Here is an 18,417-nt window from a genome sequence, read left to right on the forward strand (position 1 = left end):
CGACCTACAGGAAGTAGTTAATATTTTTTCATTAATTGTTGAATTTCTCCTTTATTACTTGACATATAGCGATAAAACTTTGTGAATATATATGTTTTGTCATAATGCACATATTTAAACCATAAGTAAAAAATCGCGAATTTTCCCTTTAAGGACCTGATTGTCTTCACAGTTTAATAAATACATAAATTTATGCTGATTATCAAGTATAGAAAAATTTGGAATTCTTTGTATTGTATGTCTAATAATGTATTGATAACTGTCACATCCTAATATTTGCATGAAATATTTGTCACCGGATTTTTTTATAACCCATAACCAACCAATCTTCACATGTTACGATGATGATGTACTTATTTATATAGCCACTGGTGGGTGAATGATGTACAATAATTATATTTTATCACATATTTCATGTATTTGTAATGAATACCTTAAGTTTTGCATATGCAATAACCTCAAAATTGCATGGGGCAAAACAAGAGTATATTAATAATATATTGTTCCCTGATTCCAAATGATGTGACGTCATTGCCTCCTTAATGCCACATTTGTGATAAAATGTTTAACATTTTACATTTTATGTTTCATTAAATTGTTATAATTGACCTTTTTTTCTCTTTTCTGCAGAACTGAAATATGTGATAAACAGATTATAACATGTCTTTTCCATATTAGCCCGGGTATAATCCCTCGACCCATATCGGCCCTCGGTTAAAGCCTCGAGGCCAATATGAGAGTTTTGGGATGATACCAGGGCCAATATGGAAAAGGGCATGTTATAATCTATACATACTAATTGCTTTGTCATGTTTGTAGTAATATTCAACAAATTCTATTTTAAAATAAAAAAGGATTATTAAAAGAATTTGTTGAATTATTATTACTACAATTGTGACAAATCAAATACATGTAGTTATATATGAAATAGTATTAATGCTATTGACTTATTTAATTTTAGATACATGTAATAAATACTTAATTCTTAATGTATATTTTTTTTGTAGATAAGATATCACATTGGTTTGAGCATGATTCCCAGCCAGATTATGAAGGGGCATATATCATGTATACATAGGAAATACATAAAGTCACTAAATTACTCAAATACGGTACAAAATGTACCTCATTTGTACCTGTAGCTGTAAATTGTGAAATGGTGGATTCATTCATAATTTTGAGTTACTTATTGCGTTTGGAAATAAGGTTGATAAAGCTAACAGCATTATGCCATGATGTTGATGGGATGTTCTGATTGTACAAAAAGGAAATTGTGAATTGAACAAATAGCAAACTTACAATTAATAGGAAAAATGTAGGAAATTGGAATAATGGAAATTCATGGTTTCTGTGATTATCTTGCAATCATTGTCAATACTAAAAATGCATCATCATGATCATATAAAATGTATATCTGAATTCACCTTGGATAATTATTCTTTTAAAATAGTAAAGAATTTGTATATAATAAGAATTTCTATGCTGCCATTGCTACTGTTGGCTACATGTACCACCATGGTGTGTTAAACCTTCTTGACCTTCCATGAGGGTCTGTCACGGTCCATCACTATTATTTAGTGTCATATGCATGATGATGGAAGTTTCACCAACCTAGACAAGCTTTACAGGTCTGGTACAGTTGTTGGTTAGAGTCAAACGACAGCTTGCTGTATACATTTGTAGTTATAATAGTCGGATTGTACAATGATGTATCTTCATGTATTTTGATAATCTTCTTAATTACTGTTCATTCTAAAACTGGCATTTTATACTAAGTAGTCGAACATATTAAACAATACATGTACTTTAAAGTATCATTTTATTTTGTCTCGCCTTACACGAAAGTCATGAAAGTTGGTTGTATGCAAGAAATATGTATTACAGTCTTAGGGGGATGATGTAAGCTATTTTTATAGAGCTTTACATTTTAAAAGCTAAAAGAGCTGGATGTTTCTTGTCTTGTATTCAGATACATGTACTAGTAGCTAATATGTTATGATGTTTCAGTCTGTCATTATATCATCATGGCCATTGCACTTGACCTCATTTTCATGATTCAGTGACTGCATGTAAAATAAACTGTTATTTAATCAGTGAAGTGATCTCTTATACTGAACATTTTATTATATGTAATGAATACATTTTATTGTATATGAGTATCTTGCAAGGTTTACTTGTCTATCAGGTTAGGTTGACCTGACCTTGACTTTATTTCATGGATAATTTAAGTGATTAAGGTTATTTCAGTTTAACGTAGTACAATGTTAACATGGTTAGTATATAAAAAAAAGATGTGGTACTATTGCCAATGAGACAACTATACACAAAAGACCAAACTGACACAAACATTTACAACTATAGATAACCGTACGGCCTTCAGCAATTAGCAAAGCACATACTGCATACAGTCAGCTATAAAAGGCCCCTTTTGACAATGTAAAACAATTCAAACCAGAAAACTAATGGCCTTATTTATGTAAAAAAATGAACGAAAAAACAAATATGTAACACATAACAAACAACAACCACTGAATTACAGGCTCCTGACTTTGGACAGGCACATACATAAATAATGTGGTGGGGTTAAACATGTTAGTGGATTAAAGGTTTGTTTCTCATATATAATGCATTGATCGTCCCAAAAAAGATCGAACCCTCCCCCTGGATCCGCCACCTGGTTTGAATTTTGATGAGACGACTATCATAACTATAAACCATAAACCATGTAGGCCAAGTGATTTTCTTGTTAGCCACTATACGATAGGTCACTGCACACCCTTCAGCAATGACCAAAAACTTAAACTTCATAATGAAACCCTATAAAAGGCTCGGCTTGGAAAGAGGCATCTAACAGAGTTAATGTAAAAATTCAGACGAGAAACCCAACAGTGATGACAACTTGGTTTATATAATACTAGTATACAGGAGCTACAAACAAACAAATATATGACAAACCGCAATTAACAAAAACACTACAGACAAAATTAACAGGAGATTATTCAAACATTATTTATTTACTTATATTACTTATATGTAAAGTAAATAAAATTAACTTGTACAAGTATTACCCTTGACGTTCCGTGAAAATTGTTTTCAAAAACCTAATTTGTCCATAATTCTTTTATGTAATAAACTTTTTTTAAATAAATTCAGACCTTCCCTTGTCTGATCACCAGCATGGCTAAAGGTATTACTCCCAAATGTATTGTGAGGTGACACGGCCAGGTATTCAAGCGATTTCCTGTCGGACTTGCAAGTTCATGCATAGTTTCACTTCTGAGCGTATCCATCAGTGTACACGACTGAAACTATCATTCAGGTATAATCATTTGATAAATATATACATCTCTGTCTTGCGGGGCTGATAGTGATATACTAGTCATTACTGTTTATAAATAACATTTCTGGTGTAAAGAATATTATTTATAAAAATCTAAATATTTCCAAAAAGAGATTTGATAAAATAAAAATCTGCTTACACATGCATTTTTTCCAATGGTAAATTTGGGGACATGTGTAAGTACTCGTTGTCAAAAGTGAAGGACAGTTTGAAATTTACAAGAAATATTGATTTAACAAAAATATACGCACTTATCGACCATTCTTTTATACGCTTTGATAGAAAGGTACGGAACTATAGATAGTTGCAATTTAAAATTATATACATTTTTACATTGAACATGCATAAGAAAGAAACATGCATTTTGTTTAATTTGGGTTAACAGTTTTGTAAATAGACTAGTCCTCGTATGACAACAGTATGTTAGCATGGGATGTCGATGGACTATTGTATACCAAAAGAAGAAGAGAACAAATTTGAATTAAATACAGGTCGATATTTAACTTGCTCTGGTTCTTCGAAATAATGGACAAAGTAAAATCACAGATTTCTATTTAAATAAAATTGTTCTCGAACCAAGGAAGGAATTCGTCATCACAATTTTTGGGTTTAATGTTTTTTAGTGTAAACATCGTTCTGAAAGTACTGTATGCCAAATTTTCTGTTCCGACATGCATGTTATATATATGTCACTGGACGTCCCAAGGGATGTGAATATTTTGCTGGAAAAGTATTGAGTATCAAAGTTTCAAATTAATTTCGGGAGTTATTTTCTTTCTTCGTATATGCAGTAACAGCAAAAAGAATAACTTCACTGCTTGTCCGCTAAATACATGAAATAGGGGTGTTCTTACCAGATAAAAGACTTACCATGCTTATAGTTATATAAAAAATAGAAAATATGACATTAAATTGGTTCTGTCTTGTTTTTTTGGTTTAATCGACAAGTTTGGTAAAGTTGGATACTAATAAATGAATTGTTGAAATTGTATTAATATTTTTATTCAGAATGAAGAAGTATTTTCTCAAGTGTAATTTTTTGGTAACTGGAGCAATATATCGAATGTTCATATTAATAAGTGACTAAAATATATATATATTTTTAAATATTTATTTCACATTTATATAATTTTTTTAAGTACGTGTTGAAGTTGGATTTGTTGCTTTTTTTTTTTTTTTATTAAACTCATCTTGAAATTGGGCTGCGAAAAGTCCGGTAGAACCGAAAATTGAATCTAATACTTCGTAGCGTTTTTTGTCGTTGGAACCAATTTTATTTTTCAGGTGATCGGACAAATTATCTATAATTTGTATTGTACCCGTATCTCTATACTGCTTATTATTTCTTGCAAGCGTGCTTGAATGTGATGACAGGCGACGAAGGACATGCGTTTGAAGAATAGACTGGTATAGAGCTGGAACACTTTAACCAGTTTGTTTCTTGTGGTGCACTTTTCATAATTTATTTTCATATATGAAGACATTAAAAATCGGGAAATTATTTTTATGCCCCACGTACGATAGTAGAGGGAAATTATGTTTTCTGGCCTGTGGGTCCGTTTGTTCGTCCGTCTGTTCGTTCGTTCGTCTGTCCATTCCGCAATTTCGTTCCGCTTCAGGTGAAAGTGTTTGGTCAAGGTAGTTTTTGATGAAGTCATAGCGTTTGATGAAGTCATAGCATAGCAATCTGACCACACTCTAACTTATTAGTCATTTAGTTGGCGCAAATCAAAGTCGTGCACATGTGGCAAATAACTTTGTCGGGAAAGAAGTAAAACAAAAACAAAATGCCATGCTTTTGTATTTGAGAATTTAATTTAAAAATAAAAATTATAAATCTGTTTTAATCTCTATACATGGGGAAACATCAATCGTGCTTAAGATTCTTTCTAACTTTAATCCTATAACATCATGAAATTGACATCGTAATTATTATTATTAATATACTTTTCTTTTTCGGCGACGTAACCTGGATATGGGTGGTTGTCGCCATTAGAAATATGTGCACTTACTCTGTTAAAAGTTGTTTTTATTCATTTGGTCAAATTTACTTCTCATGCTAATTATATAATACAATGTTGTTTCTCGTCTGCACAAAAATCTTTTATTTCAAATAATTTTTGGCAAACACCTTTGAGAGTCTTGTTAGATTTGTATTTTATGATCTCTTATATTTTGGATTGCTGGTGGTTTTTTTTTTTGACGAATAGACTACGGAAAAATTCGAAAAACTTTTAATTTGTATTTGTTTTTAAATTTATATTTTTTCATCACTAGATAGCTGAAATTTATTGGGATACTTGCATCTCGAATTAAGAGTTTATAAACTTTTTCAAATGTTGAATACGCAACCAAATCTCATATGTATTATTTATGTTTCTGGTAAAGGCGTTTGATTGGGTATTAGTTTGAGGTAGGCGTGTTTTCGGTAACATTCCTCCAATCAACTGACCTATTTGACATACATGTGTGCACTGATGCGTGTACACTGGCTATTGTAACGGCACGTGTGACTGTCTCACATCGAAATCTGTCGTGCGTGACCAATGTTTATTGTAGAATTTCCTGTCATGTGGTCAAATTATCTGGCATACAAGTTTTAAAGGCTAAAACTTAAATTTGCATTTTGAAAGATTATTTTCAGAAATGGTCCCGATATACTATTCTAAAGTGTTAGAGAAAAACAAGACTTTTAAAGACCTTAAAAGAAAGATGCATATCAACAGAGAATATAACCTGAGAAAATTATACTAGTACTAGCAGAGACATATAATACATGTCTCTGGTACTAGCATAATAGTCAAAGATATAAAACATGAATTATATGGCTCTGATATTAACTTTAACTGTTTTGGAAGAAAAAAAATAAGGGTCCGATTATTTGAATTACCTGATAAGGGCATCTCGATCACTTTTGACAAAATATTATTGCATGAATTTTTAATCGATCGCTGATCTTTAATTTTAGAAGTGACGTGTGACTGTTATAAACATGCAGAGACATTTCGACGCATTCTGGTTTAAGTTTAAGTATACAATGAACACACTATAGTTATACATTTGCCTTTGAAATATCAAATTGACAATCACCTTTCGGACAGACTTGCTTTTTTCTTTCTATTCGTAAAAATTATCATTCGTTCATTCAGAGACATAAATTACAAGTTATTTGTCTCTGGTTTATTATATTGGAACACTACAAAAACGATTCAAAATACTATAAGCCTGTATTGTTGTTACTAGTATTTATTTCAGGTTCAATGCCTCCCTTAAAAACGTAAATTAATTGTATATTTAATTTGAAGAATTGTTTTAAACAAAATATCAATTAAGGTCAGTCAAACCCAAATTCAACAAAAATGAGTGTCATTCGCCGGTTTTATTTTCTTTAAGCGGATTTGATCTGAATTTTAATTGATTCAATAAACAATACTAAAATTTACTTTCAATATGCATATTTGAAATCTAAATAACACTTGGAAAATAATTTTGAACAACGAATTTGTCCCAATTATGCATTATAAAGAAATAAACTTGATCGTTTAAATCTAACCTGGATTAAACTACATGTAATTATTGAATTTGCATACTTATATGTCAGACGTTAAGCTACATATTTCGAAATAGTCCGAAAATTGCTAGAAGACAGAAGAAAGTTCAGAAAGCTCAATGTGGTATATTCTTTACATAGAGAGACTGCCCTTAATTATTTCTGCGACTTAATGCTCCCTATTATTGGTGAAATTTAAATTATGATTTACGAATTATTAACAACTATGTAGCAGTTCCCCGCGTCATGATAGACATGATATAAATATAACCAAACACCTTTCCCCCCCATCTTCTTCTATTGAATGGGATTTAAACCCCGACATATGGAAATATAAAAGCAGCCACCCTTCTTCTGTGGTTGTAGTGTTAAAAAACTTTATATCATTCATTGTTATTTCCGGGCCTTTTATAGCTTACTATGAGGTATTGCTCATTGTTGACGGCCGTACGGTGACCTATAGTTGGTAATTTCTGTGTCATTTTGGTCTTGTGGAGAGTTTTCTCTTTGGCAATTCTTTTTTTTATATCTATTGTACACATTTTGTTTGTGTCTCTGGTATAGTCACCTTAAAATGGTTCCTTAATAGAATCTTAATTGTCAAAATGACTGGTTTTGTGCTTATTTTCATTTCAAATACCATAGATGAATGTAATAGGACAGACAAGGAACAACCAATGCAATGCATATGTAATGTATTTAATTAATTTGACCAAGCAAGTCTACAGGAAAGCTCAAAGTGAGTGTACAGAAAGGCTCCGAATAATTGTACAGCTAACTTGCAAGCGATTGTACAGTCAATAAAAATATCTGACACGAAGAAAATGCATATACTAGTATTTGGCACCTTTTTATTGTATATTGTAAAATAGTCATTTACTTTTTGCGTTATGGATCATTGATTTTGTTTCCTGTTGCCTCGGTTGATTACTAGCACGTGCCATTGAACTCAAGTATTTTAGCTAAAACAGAATACGCCAAATATAACAGGTGCGGATCCAGATTTTACTGTAGATTAATATAATACGAGTGATTTTTTTTTTCGGAGAGGGGAGTTCAGATCATCATTTCTACATATCTTTTATTTTTATACCATTTATCTTTATACTGAATATTTGCCTGCCTTAAATGCATCAAATATTTGCCACTGGATGTAAAACAACCAAACAATCAATCAATTTGTTCTTTATATTTCATCATCTATATATTCTTTCTATCTTTTTAAATGGTGACCTATTCTTATCCTCATACATGTACATGGTAATTCAGACAAGAAAATACACAACTTTTAGAACTGTATGCTTTTAGAGAAATGTATAAGCCCGAGATTCTGCTCCAAAGTAGATCTTGTAAAAAAAAATCGAATTTGATTATTGCCAATAAATTTTCCTGGACCGGAGGAAATAAGAGGGGAAGGCAATACAACATTCCGTTTAAAAAAAACAAATATTGTACATGTATGGTATTCAAAACAAATTTAGCCAGTTTTTTAAATATGGCCTTCAACAATGAGCAAAGCCCATCCCGCATAGTCAGCTATAAAAGGCCCCGATAAGACAATGTAAAACAATTCAAACGAGAAAACTAACGGCCAAAAAAAAATGAAATACATTAAACATATAAATTTGTACCTATTCTTTAAAAACACAGATCAGAAGTTTCACTTGTAAATCAATCTTTATCTGTATTGTATTATACACTAATATAACGTACTATTCAAATCAACATGCATGTACATGTATTTTACCTTAAAACTTAATTTTGCAGAGACATTACACACAGGTGTCAATATATTTACACCCCACCGATAAGTTGTCATCAATCGCGTATGCGGACGTTTGTATGAATTAACGGCCAGTTTTAGAAGTCAAATCAAGCTGTGATTAATTTCCGCTCTAGGGGTGCTATAAACAGTTTCGTATAAAAAACTAGGGGTTATTCCCCGACTAAAAATAGACTTGGAGGGAAGTCCCTTTTTATCAACATAATTGGTAAAAAAGTATCATGTTTTTTATATTTGATTGTAAAAATAAGTGAAATAGCTTCAATTAAAACAGGTTGAATGATTAAAATAATTTTTAAAAATTAGATTAAATACACATGTTTTAAGGGGAGACAAACTGTAAACATCCTGTTTTTTTGGCAGTGAAAAGTGCAACACTTATTTGCACCCACTGTAGCTCTTTTCGGAGCAGGCGAACGTAGCCTGAATCATAAATTTTTAGAAAGACCAGGTAAAAACCTATGAAATTCATACAGTTTTAAATATGAAAAATGTGCATGTATCATGTCTGCATGGGTGTGCACATGGCCTGATTTCATGTTTTTAATGCATAGATTATGCAATGTTTTTCCCATTTTCTCTGGATAAAACTTTTTGGTACTATTAAAAGTACAATTTATTTTTATTTCATTATAAACTAGAGAAAATTCTGATTCTAATGATATCTAGTTTTATACAAGTATCTTCATTAACATTAACACCACTAAGGGTCAATTATAGATGGTCCCTCAAAATATGACGTCATAGAAAAAAACTGTTGATTGCACCCTTAAAGGGACAAACATATAATATAGTGAGGTTTTTGCATAGAAATGTGTTAGTGAATGGACTAAAACAATTCTGAAAAATATTGTATGGCATGTGTACATTAATTTTAAAGCATCAGTTTGGTATATTTAATGCAAATATTACAGATTTGTACATAGCAACCAGATATAAGAAAACCAGACTCTGTTCAAATTTTGAAGTTTTTCAGCTTATTGCGACGTCATGATACTTTTATTAATTCTCTCCTATATATGGAACCAAAAGTTGCACATGCAAAGTGTTGATTTTTTCTTCTTTGGCCTGTACTACTGATTAGTGTAACATGGATTTGTTTTCATTAATTTATATTTTTTGTACTTTTTATAGTTAAAAGGCTCCAAGTATCATATATAAGAAATACACTATTTCAATATTTTTCTCAACTCAGCTACAACTTAGTTCATATAATAATAGGGACAAAATATGTTTAAAGTAACTTTATTTATGCTTATTTTACAGTTTTTATTCTATTTATTCAAAAGAAACCCAATTTTATGTTTTTTCTTTTTAAATAAACTGATGACAATAGGATACAGGAAATGTTTGGAATATGCCAGTTAAACTATTTGCCACTGGCCAAAATACCACAACTATGCGACATATAAAATTAGCTGTAGTTTCACCATTCGGGGTCACAATCCTTAAAGTAAGACATCATTTTAATCGGTATTGTGTACAGATTCATTAAAGCTGAGAAGTTTTTATATATCGCATACAAGGTTTTGCTTAAGGGTGCTATAAACAGTTTCGTATAAAAAACTAGGGGTTATTCCCCGACTAAAAATAGACTTGGAGGGAAGTCCCTTTTTATCAACATAATTGGTAAAAAAGTATCATGTTTTTTATATTTGATTGTAAAAATAAGTGAAATAGCTTCAATTAAAACAGGTTGAATGATTAAAATAATTTTTAAAAATTAGATTAAATACACATGTTTTAAGGGGAGACAAACTGTAAACATCCTGTTTTTTTGGCAGTGAAAAGTGCAACACTTATTTGCACCCACTGTAGCTCTTTTCGGAGCAGGCGAACGTAGCCTGAATCATAAATTTTTAGAAAGACCAGGTAAAAACCTATGAAATTCATACAGTTTTAAATATGAAAAATGTGCATGTATCATGTCTGCATGGGTGTGCACATGGCCTGATTTCATGTTTTTAATGCATAGATTATGCAATGTTTTTCCCATTTTCTCTGGATAAAACTTTTTGGTACTATTAAAAGTACAATTTATTTTTATTTCATTATAAACTAGAGAAAATTCTGATTCTAATGATATCTAGTTTTATACAAGTATCTTCATTAACATTAACACCACTAAGGGTCAATTATAGATGGTCCCTCAAAATATGACGTCATAGAAAAAAACTGTTGATTGCACCCTTAAAGGGACAAACATATAATATAGTGAGGTTTTTGCATAGAAATGTGTTAGTGAATGGACTAAAACAATTCTGAAAAATATTGTATGGCATGTGTACATTAATTTTAAAGCATCAGTTTGGTATATTTAATGCAAATATTACAGATTTGTACATAGCAACCAGATATAAGAAAACCAGACTCTGTTCAAATTTTGAAGTTTTTCAGCTTATTGCGACGTCATGATACTTTTATTAATTCTCTCCTATATATGGAACCAAAAGTTGCACATGCAAAGTGTTGATTTTTTCTTCTTTGGCCTGTACTACTGATTAGTGTAACATGGATTTGTTTTCATTAATTTATATTTTTTGTACTTTTTATAGTTAAAAGGCTCCAAGTATCATATATAAGAAATACACTATTTCAATATTTTTCTCAACTCAGCTACAACTTAGTTCATATAATAATAGGGACAAAATATGTTTAAAGTAACTTTATTTATGCTTATTTTACAGTTTTTATTCTATTTATTCAAAAGAAACCCAATTTTATGTTTTTTCTTTTTAAATAAACTGATGACAATAGGATACAGGAAATGTTTGGAATATGCCAGTTAAACTATTTGCCACTGGCCAAAATACCACAACTATGCGACATATAAAATTAGCTGTAGTTTCACCATTCGGGGTCACAATCCTTAAAGTAAGACATCATTTTAATCGGTATTGTGTACAGATTCATTAAAGCTGAGAAGTTTTTATATATCGCATACAAGGTTTTGCTTAAGGGTGCTATAAACAGTTTCGTATAAAAAACTAGGGGTTATTCCCCGACTAAAAATAGACTTGGAGGGAAGTCCCTTTTTATCAACATAATTGGTAAAAAAGTATCATGTTTTTTATATTTGATTGTAAAAATAAGTGAAATAGCTTCAATTAAAACAGGTTGAATGATTAAAATAATTTTTAAAAATTAGATTAAATACACATGTTTTAAGGGGAGACAAACTGTAAACATCCTGTTTTTTTGGCAGTGAAAAGTGCAACACTTATTTGCACCCACTGTAGCTCTTTTCGGAGCAGGCGAACGTAGCCTGAATCATAAATTTTTAGAAAGACCAGGTAAAAACCTATGAAATTCATACAGTTTTAAATATGAAAAATGTGCATGTATCATGTCTGCATGGGTGTGCACATGGCCTGATTTCATGTTTTTAATGCATAGATTATGCAATGTTTTTCCCATTTTCTCTGGATAAAACTTTTTGGTACTATTAAAAGTACAATTTATTTTTATTTCATTATAAACTAGAGAAAATTCTGATTCTAATGATATCTAGTTTTATACAAGTATCTTCATTAACATTAACACCACTAAGGGTCAATTATAGATGGTCCCTCAAAATATGACGTCATAGAAAAAAACTGTTGATTGCACCCTTAAAGGGACAAACATATAATATAGTGAGGTTTTTGCATAGAAATGTGTTAGTGAATGGACTAAAACAATTCTGAAAAATATTGTATGGCATGTGTACATTAATTTTAAAGCATCAGTTTGGTATATTTAATGCAAATATTACAGATTTGTACATAGCAACCAGATATAAGAAAACCAGACTCTGTTCAAATTTTGAAGTTTTTCAGCTTATTGCGACGTCATGATACTTTTATTAATTCTCTCCTATATATGGAACCAAAAGTTGCACATGCAAAGTGTTGATTTTTTCTTCTTTGGCCTGTACTACTGATTAGTGTAACATGGATTTGTTTTCATTAATTTATATTTTTTGTACTTTTTATAGTTAAAAGGCTCCAAGTATCATATATAAGAAATACACTATTTCAATATTTTTCTCAACTCAGCTACAACTTAGTTCATATAATAATAGGGACAAAATATGTTTAAAGTAACTTTATTTATGCTTATTTTACAGTTTTTATTCTATTTATTCAAAAGAAACCCAATTTTATGTTTTTTCTTTTTAAATAAACTGATGACAATAGGATACAGGAAATGTTTGGAATATGCCAGTTAAACTATTTGCCACTGGCCAAAATACCACAACTATGCGACATATAAAATTAGCTGTAGTTTCACCATTCGGGGTCACAATCCTTAAAGTAAGACATCATTTTAATCGGTATTGTGTACAGATTCATTAAAGCTGAGAAGTTTTTATATATCGCATACAAGGTTTTGCTTAAGGGTGCTATAAACAGTTTCGTATAAAAAACTAGGGGTTATTCCCCGACTAAAAATAGACTTGGAGGGAAGTCCCTTTTTATCAACATAATTGGTAAAAAAGTATCATGTTTTTTATATTTGATTGTAAAAATAAGTGAAATAGCTTCAATTAAAACAGGTTGAATGATTAAAATAATTTTTAAAAATTAGATTAAATACACATGTTTTAAGGGGAGACAAACTGTAAACATCCTGTTTTTTTGGCAGTGAAAAGTGCAACACTTATTTGCACCCACTGTAGCTCTTTTCGGAGCAGGCGAACGTAGCCTGAATCATAAATTTTTAGAAAGACCAGGTAAAAACCTATGAAATTCATACAGTTTTAAATATGAAAAATGTGCATGTATCATGTCTGCATGGGTGTGCACATGGCCTGATTTCATGTTTTTAATGCATAGATTATGCAATGTTTTTCCCATTTTCTCTGGATAAAACTTTTTGGTACTATTAAAAGTACAATTTATTTTTATTTCATTATAAACTAGAGAAAATTCTGATTCTAATGATATCTAGTTTTATACAAGTATCTTCATTAACATTAACACCACTAAGGGTCAATTATAGATGGTCCCTCAAAATATGACGTCATAGAAAAAAACTGTTGATTGCACCCTTAAAGGGACAAACATATAATATAGTGAGGTTTTTGCATAGAAATGTGTTAGTGAATGGACTAAAACAATTCTGAAAAATATTGTATGGCATGTGTACATTAATTTTAAAGCATCAGTTTGGTATATTTAATGCAAATATTACAGATTTGTACATAGCAACCAGATATAAGAAAACCAGACTCTGTTCAAATTTTGAAGTTTTTCAGCTTATTGCGACGTCATGATACTTTTATTAATTCTCTCCTATATATGGAACCAAAAGTTGCACATGCAAAGTGTTGATTTTTTCTTCTTTGGCCTGTACTACTGATTAGTGTAACATGGATTTGTTTTCATTAATTTATATTTTTTGTACTTTTTATAGTTAAAAGGCTCCAAGTATCATATATAAGAAATACACTATTTCAATATTTTTCTCAACTCAGCTACAACTTAGTTCATATAATAATAGGGACAAAATATGTTTAAAGTAACTTTATTTATGCTTATTTTACAGTTTTTATTCTATTTATTCAAAAGAAACCCAATTTTATGTTTTTTCTTTTTAAATAAACTGATGACAATAGGATACAGGAAATGTTTGGAATATGCCAGTTAAACTATTTGCCACTGGCCAAAATACCACAACTATGCGACATATAAAATTAGCTGTAGTTTCACCATTCGGGGTCACAATCCTTAAAGTAAGACATCATTTTAATCGGTATTGTGTACAGATTCATTAAAGCTGAGAAGTTTTTATATATCGCATACAAGGTTTTGCTTAAGGGTGCTATAAACAGTTTCGTATAAAAAACTAGGGGTTATTCCCCGACTAAAAATAGACTTGGAGGGAAGTCCCTTTTTATCAACATAATTGGTAAAAAAGTATCATGTTTTTTATATTTGATTGTAAAAATAAGTGAAATAGCTTCAATTAAAACAGGTTGAATGATTAAAATAATTTTTAAAAATTAGATTAAATACACATGTTTTAAGGGGAGACAAACTGTAAACATCCTGTTTTTTTGGCAGTGAAAAGTGCAACACTTATTTGCACCCACTGTAGCTCTTTTCGGAGCAGGCGAACGTAGCCTGAATCATAAATTTTTAGAAAGACCAGGTAAAAACCTATGAAATTCATACAGTTTTAAATATGAAAAATGTGCATGTATCATGTCTGCATGGGTGTGCACATGGCCTGATTTCATGTTTTTAATGCATAGATTATGCAATGTTTTTCCCATTTTCTCTGGATAAAACTTTTTGGTACTATTAAAAGTACAATTTATTTTTATTTCATTATAAACTAGAGAAAATTCTGATTCTAATGATATCTAGTTTTATACAAGTATCTTCATTAACATTAACACCACTAAGGGTCAATTATAGATGGTCCCTCAAAATATGACGTCATAGAAAAAAACTGTTGATTGCACCCTTAAAGGGACAAACATATAATATAGTGAGGTTTTTGCATAGAAATGTGTTAGTGAATGGACTAAAACAATTCTGAAAAATATTGTATGGCATGTGTACATTAATTTTAAAGCATCAGTTTGGTATATTTAATGCAAATATTACAGATTTGTACATAGCAACCAGATATAAGAAAACCAGACTCTGTTCAAATTTTGAAGTTTTTCAGCTTATTGCGACGTCATGATACTTTTATTAATTCTCTCCTATATATGGAACCAAAAGTTGCACATGCAAAGTGTTGATTTTTTCTTCTTTGGCCTGTACTACTGATTAGTGTAACATGGATTTTTTTTCATTAATTTATATTTTTTGTACTTTTTATAGTTAAAAGGCTCCAAGTATCATATATAAGAAATACACTATTTCAATATTTTTCTCAACTCAGCTACAACTTAGTTCATATAATAATAGGGACAAAATATGTTTAAAGTAACTTTATTTATGCTTATTTTACAGTTTTTATTCTATTTATTCAAAAGAAACCCAATTTTATGTTTTTTCTTTTTAAATAAACTGATGACAATAGGATACAGGAAATGTTTGGAATATGCCAGTTAAACTATTTGCCACTGGCCAAAATACCACAACTATGCGACATATAAAATTAGCTGTAGTTTCACCATTCGGGGTCACAATCCTTAAAGTAAGACATCATTTTAATCGGTATTGTGTACAGATTCATTAAAGCTGAGAAGTTTTTATATATCGCATACAAGGTTTTGCTTAAGGGTGCTATAAACAGTTTCGTATAAAAAACTAGGGGTTATTCCCCGACTAAAAATAGACTTGGAGGGAAGTCCCTTTTTATCAACATAATTGGTAAAAAAGTATCATGTTTTTTATATTTGATTGTAAAAATAAGTGAAATAGCTTCAATTAAAACAGGTTGAATGATTAAAATAATTTTTAAAAATTAGATTAAATACACATGTTTTAAGGGGAGACAAACTGTAAACATCCTGTTTTTTTGGCAGTGAAAAGTGCAACACTTATTTGCACCCACTGTAGCTCTTTTCGGAGCAGGCGAACGTAGCCTGAATCATAAATTTTTAGAAAGACCAGGTAAAAACCTATGAAATTCATACAGTTTTAAATATGAAAAATGTGCATGTATCATGTCTGCATGGGTGTGCACATGGCCTGATTTCATGTTTTTAATGCATAGATTATGCAATGTTTTTCCCATTTTCTCTGGATAAAACTTTTTGGTACTATTAAAAGTACAATTTATTTTTATTTCATTATAAACTAGAGAAAATTCTGATTCTAATGATATCTAGTTTTATACAAGTATCTTCATTAACATTAACACCACTAAGGGTCAATTATAGATGGTCCCTCAAAATATGACGTCATAGAAAAAAACTGTTGATTGCACCCTTAAAGGGACAAACATATAATATAGTGAGGTTTTTGCATAGAAATGTGTTAGTGAATAGACTAAAACAATTCTGAAAAATATTGTATGGCATGTGTACATTAATTTTAAAGCATCAGTTTGGTATATTTAATGCAAATATTACAGATTTGTACATAGCAACCAGATATAAGAAAACCAGACTCTGTTCAAATTTTGAAGTTTTTCAGCTTATTGCGACGTCATGATACTTTTATTAATTCTCTCCTATATATGGAACCAAAAGTTGCACATGCAAAGTGTTGATTTTTTCTTCTTTGGCCTGTACTACTGATTAGTGTAACATGGATTTTTTTTCATTAATTTATATTTTTTGTACTTTTTATAGTTAAAAGGCTCCAAGTATCATATATAAGAAATACACTATTTCAATATTTTTCTCAACTCAGCTACAACTTAGTTCATATAATAATAGGGACAAAATATGTTTAAAGTAACTTTATTTATGCTTATTTTACAGTTTTTATTCTATTTATTCAAAAGAAACCCAATTTTATGTTTTTTCTTTTTAAATAAACTGATGACAATAGGATACAGGAAATGTTTGGAATATGCCAGTTAAACTATTTGCCACTGGCCAAAATACCACAACTATGCGACATATAAAATTAGCTGTAGTTTCACCATTCGGGGTCACAATCCTTAAAGTAAGACATCATTTTAATCGGTATTGTGTACAGATTCATTAAAGCTGAGAAGTTTTTATATATCGCATACAAGGTTTTGCTTAAGGGTGCTATAAACAGTTTCGTATAAAAAACTAGGGGTTATTCCCCGACTAAAAATAGACTTGGAGGGAAGTCCCTTTTTATCAACATAATTGGTAAAAAAGTATCATGTTTTTTATATTTGATTGTAAAAATAAGTGAAATAGCTTCAATTAAAACAGGTTGAATGATTAAAATAATTTTTAAAAATTAGATTAAATACACATGTTTTAAGGGGAGACAAACTGTAAACATCCTGTTTTTTTGGCAGTGAAAAGTGCAACACTTATTTGCACCCACTGTAGCTCTTTTCGGAGCAGGCGAACGTAGCCTGAATCATAAATTTTTAGAAAGACCAGGTAAAAACCTATGAAATTCATACAGTTTTAAATATGAAAAATGTGCATGTATCATGTCTGCATGGGTGTGCACATGGCCTGATTTCATGTTTTTAATGCATAGATTATGCAATGTTTTTCCCATTTTCTCTGGATAAAACTTTTTGGTACTATTAAAAGTACAATTTATTTTTATTTCATTATAAACTAGAGAAAATTCTGATTCTAATGATATCTAGTTTTATACAAGTATCTTCATTAACATTAACACCACTAAGGGTCAATTATAGATGGTCCCTCAAAATATGACGTCATAGAAAAAAACTGTTGATTGCACCCTTAAAGGGACAAACATATAATATAGTGAGGTTTTTGCATAGAAATGTGTTAGTGAATGGACTAAAACAATTCTGAAAAATATTGTATGGCATGTGTACATTAATTTTAAAGCATCAGTTTGGTATATTTAATGCAAATATTACAGATTTGTACATAGCAACCAGATATAAGAAAACCAGACTCTGTTCAAATTTTGAAGTTTTTCAGCTTATTGCGACGTCATGATACTTTTATTAATTCTCTCCTATATATGGAACCAAAAGTTGCACATGCAAAGTGTTGATTTTTTCTTCTTTGGCCTGTACTACTGATTAGTGTAACATGGATTTTTTTTCATTAATTTATATTTTTTGTACTTTTTATAGTTAAAAGGCTCCAAGTATCATATATAAGAAATACACTATTTCAATATTTTTCTCAACTCAGCTACAACTTAGTTCATATAATAA

This window comes from Mytilus trossulus, chromosome 12 (assembly GCF_036588685.1).
Source record: "Mytilus trossulus isolate FHL-02 chromosome 12, PNRI_Mtr1.1.1.hap1, whole genome shotgun sequence".
Classification (NCBI taxonomy): Eukaryota; Metazoa; Mollusca; class Bivalvia; order Mytilida; family Mytilidae; genus Mytilus; species Mytilus trossulus.